The sequence below is a fragment of the Palaemon carinicauda genome, chromosome 13 (assembly GCF_036898095.1).
Source record: "Palaemon carinicauda isolate YSFRI2023 chromosome 13, ASM3689809v2, whole genome shotgun sequence".
NCBI lineage: Eukaryota > Metazoa > Arthropoda > Malacostraca > Decapoda > Palaemonidae > Palaemon > Palaemon carinicauda.
In genome coordinates, this window is record NC_090737.1 from 113,796,601 (window position 1) to 113,801,600 (window position 5,000).

General features: G+C 28.6%; 1 protein-coding gene across 1 annotated transcript in view; it reads left to right on the forward strand.

The window, feature by feature from the left end:
* LOC137651758 (uncharacterized) overlaps positions 1–5,000 on the forward strand; it is a 455,702-nt gene that overhangs the window by 355,321 nt on the left and 95,381 nt on the right. The window lies entirely within an intron of this gene.

Genomic DNA, 5,000 nt, shown 5'->3' on the forward strand with positions numbered 1-5,000 from the left:
AGAGAGAGATATTTGGTGACATTTCTGTTGATGCTTGCGTCTGCGGAGCCTCAGGAACTTCTCCTCCTCCTTCTCCTCCCCCTCCTCCTCCTCCTTCTCCTCCTCCTCCTCCTTCTCCTCCTCCTCGTCCCCCCCCTTTAAACTCGAAATCCTTCTGCTCACTTGCGATCTTTTTGAATCGAGTTCTCTCGTTTTAAATCGCACACTGAGTTTTATGCCGCTATCCCATTTCCTGCTTTTACCGCTGTTGCCCAAGTTTCGAAATTTTGCTTCGGGCAGATTTTTTTTTTTTACTTTATTTTCTTATGAATTTTTTTTCTAAATGGTGTCGTGTTGCAATGCTGCCCTTTGCAATTGTAAATGAAAAGCGTCGGCGGAGGTAAACTCGATCCGAAAATAAATTTGTACCCTGAAAGTTTTTCGATGAAATTTCTGAACTGCTTTTGGAGGATTTTTGGGTTGTTCATCTGCTAACTCTGTATTCACGTATATGCTCCTTTTCCATTCAGAATATACATATGTATATATATATATATATATATATATATATATATATATATATATATATATATATGTATATATATATATATAAATGTATGTATATATATAGATATATATATATATATATATATATATATATATATATATATATATATATATATATGTATATATATATATGCATATATATATATATATATATATATATATATATATATATATATATATATATATATATATATATATATATATGTGTGTGTGTATATATATATATATATATATATATATATATATATACATATATATATATATATATATATATATATATATATATATATTTATATATATATATATATCATATATATATTATATATATATATATATATGTGTGTGTGTGTGTGTGTGTGTTCGTGTGTAAGTATATGTATATTCATATATATATATATATATATATATATATATATATATATATATATATATATATATATATATATATATGTATATTTATATATATATATATATATATATATATATATATATACATATATATATATATATATATATATATATATATATATATATATATATATATATATATATATATATATATATTTATACTTAAGCTGAGCTTCACGTCCTCAAGTTTTTATTTACTCGGTATATGATTGAATTAGAAACGTTTGGGATTTAGTTACTCATAGTATTTTAAAAATAAATTTTGCTTTGATTTATTCCAGAGTGAGATCGTTACTTTAAGCTGCAGAGTGAATTTAATTTCTCCGACGTCCGTACATCTTATTTATCTGAGTCCAATAATATATCTAGTTCATTGCACATCTTAGACTTATTCTGTTTATTTGTTAATTCTTCGTTTCTGGAAGAAACCTGAAAAAAAAAAAAATTAAAGGAACTGTTTATATAAGTTTGTTTTTTTCCTCCGATATAGCAACAGCTGGAAATTTGTATTCTTCTTTGTTTGTGATTCTCATTCACCCACGCGAGAAGTCAGTGTTTGTATTTTTCCTCCCCGTTTACTTCAGAAAAAACAAATATGAACTCCCATTATCTTAATTAAATTGGCAAAATATATTTCTCGTTTATCCATGATTTTTTTTTATTTTTATTGTTTATGATATTTAGGTCGTCTTGTGTTCTCGCAATGGATTTCAAGGAATGAGTGAGTGACTGGTACTAATCTGTTACTAATGTACCCTTGCTGTCGAAAATTACGTTTAAATACCTAGATATATATACATACACTCGTATGAATAGAGATTCAGCCATTTCCAACCCCATACCCTTTACCTAACTACAACCACCAAGTTCGGCAATTTGTGGGAGAGTGTGGTTTCCGATTATACCTCCACGTCACCGCCTCTAAACATAATATAACTAATACATTCTCCCTTGAGGGTGGCAGGAAAAAAATATAAACACGCACACACAGACAGACAGATAGATAAATAGATAGTTAAATAGATAGATAGATAGATATATTGATAGATAGATAGCCAGGCACTTGCTCTCTATTATATATGCGAGATTATAACTTCAACGAAACTTTGATGCAGAAATATAAAAGAAGCTAGAGGGAATTGCTGATAAGAGGATAGGGCAGGGATGGGGAACCTGCGGCCTTAAGCCCGCATATGGCCTTCTGGACCATCAAGTGCGGCCTTTTACGGCCTTTGATATATGTACAGTATGTGTAGTATATTTCTGCTTTGACACTGAATATTGCGTGTTTGAAATCATTCTACTGTATGAACACACATACAAATATGTACACACAGACAATAGGAAAGTTGTGTTCAGTGATGTACCTCCCTTAGAATCAAAGCAATTTTTCCATGAATCCAATAAATCTTAACTGAATACAATTAGCCGTTTCCTTGTCAGCTGCAACACCTGTTGTAGCTAAAAAGGAAAAACTGCTAGTTGCCGTGAGTGAGTGATTTAACGTATGATGGACGAGTGTGTTCCTGTTTTGTCCATCTCCTCACTGTGATCTATGTTTGTTTTAGATGAGTCAACAGTTTGCAGATTTTTGGCATAAAAATATTTTATTTTTGCTTTCTCTGATGAGTTTTGATTGTATGAATAATAGCTTCCCTTAGGTAACCTTAAGGCAAGGACAAGAGGAACAGATATTTTAACAACTTCAATAAGCAATGTCACAAAGGAGGACTAAATTTTACTTCCTTATTATAGTAAGTTATGCACTGATGGTGTTCCAGCTATGATGGCTAAAAACTAGGGATTTATTGAACATCTTAAGAAAGCAAATAATTTTTTTTTTCTCCAATGAAAACAGCTAGGTGTGTTTAAGCAGATTCAATTTCTTACTGGGATGTTGCATTTTTATGAGATGTGATTGTTTAAAAAGTATCTACTTGCCAATATAAAATATTTGAAAAGGTTATATTGTTGATATTTATAAGCTATCTTTTCCAAAAAAATAATATTATTCTATTTATCACTTCAATACAAAGAACCTACTTGCTTAACTAAAGTAATTTGAAAATGAAATGCTTTCGATATTATTCATTTACTTACGGTAGTTTGAAAACTACCCAACCTTCAATGAAATATTTTAAAATTTAGTTTTAAATATAATTCATTTACTGATTACTTGCATGAAAAGTACTCGATTCAAATATTTTAAATTGTAATGCTGTAAATTTTTATAAACCTGTCACTCTTTCTTTAGATTCCTAATAAATTACTAGGAAGATAAAATAGCCAACAAAATTCTATGCGGCTTTAAGGAGCATTGAGGAATTGCAAGATGGCCTTCATCCCAAAAAGGGTTCCTCACCCCTGGGATAGGGTGTTTCATTCGTTATAAAAACTGTATATAAAGTACTTTTATATTGTATAAGATTCACATCTATTCGCTAAGGAAAAATGTTTACATATACAAAAACAGAAATAAACTTAGGATACCAAACAGGGCAACGTTGATATCCAACGCATTTTTACCCGAGGCAGCGTAAACCAATAAACTCAACAGCTTTTGAGACTTGTATTATCTCTCCCTTCCCAATCTTAAATCATTATTCCCTACGGACGGAAACCAGCTCTTGTGTTTGCTGGACCTGACAGACAATCAGTTTTTTTTTCGGGGAATGCCGCAAAACTCAGTCTTCAGTTTAACAGCCATTTCTTCACCGTCCCTCGTCTGTAATAGATATTTTCTCCTGTGGGCATTCCGTTCTTTGAAAGAGGAGGGTCATTGAAATAATACCTGTCATTCAGGGGATAATACCAAATTCATGTAAGACCATTATCCAGGTTAGTACACTTTAAAGAAAGTATACATGTTTTCTATTTTCCATTGACTCTGAGATAATGTCACCAAGAGATGATTTGGTTTCTACTCTTCGAAACATTTTTTTTTTTTTTTTTTTTTGCGGTCTCAATGAATTTCTATTTACTTGGATTCGATCTTCTTTCCTAGAGAGATGATGCTATAGTGATCTTTTTCAATTTCATAATATCTGATAGATATGACACGATTTTTCTTACAAAAATAAAGAATATGCTTCCTAAAGCAGTTATACTAAAATTATCACCATAAATCATTTGGGGTCATTCTCAATTTCAGATATAGAAAAGGGGCTCAAGATAAAATACTCATAGTAATTGTTTCCTTATGGTCCTCATTTTAAATAATTTACAAAGATTAGGACAGGTTAAACACTTATAAACACCAATGGACTAATTATCCTCGTTTATTAGCAACATTTTATTAGTGGGAGAATGTCGGCACACATTAAATTTAGATTCATATCAATAATTTTTAAAATGAAAAGTATAGATTTATACATTACATACCCTACGTCTTTTGTTCCTAATCTGTTTTCGATTGAATATTTTGATAGCTATATATATATATATATATATATATATATATATATATATATATATATATATATATATATATATATATATATATATATATATATATATATATACATATTATACCCAGTATATATCCATATATATATATATATATATATATATATATATATATATATATATATATATATATATATATATATATATATACATATATATATATATATATATATATATATATATATATATATATATATATATATATATATATATATATATATATATTTGGCTTTGTATTAATCATCAGCATTTCATTCTCTATCGAATAAAACTAAGCCTGAAAATACTCAGATATCACAGATATCAAAATACTGTTGTATTTTATTCATGGTTGTTTTTTTAGCTAAGAACATGATATATCTCAATTGTGACAATTAAACAAACCTTTAATTCAATAGTATCGTACCATTAATTATAAAATACTTTTATCATTGCCCTCCTGTCTTACCATATATTATTTCTTATATCCAAACAAATGTATCAAAATACAGCTGTATATTTTTATTGTTTACCCTTTTCAACCAATAACTTAATATATCTCAAATTTGACGAATACAAATAAAAGTGAATTTGATACTATT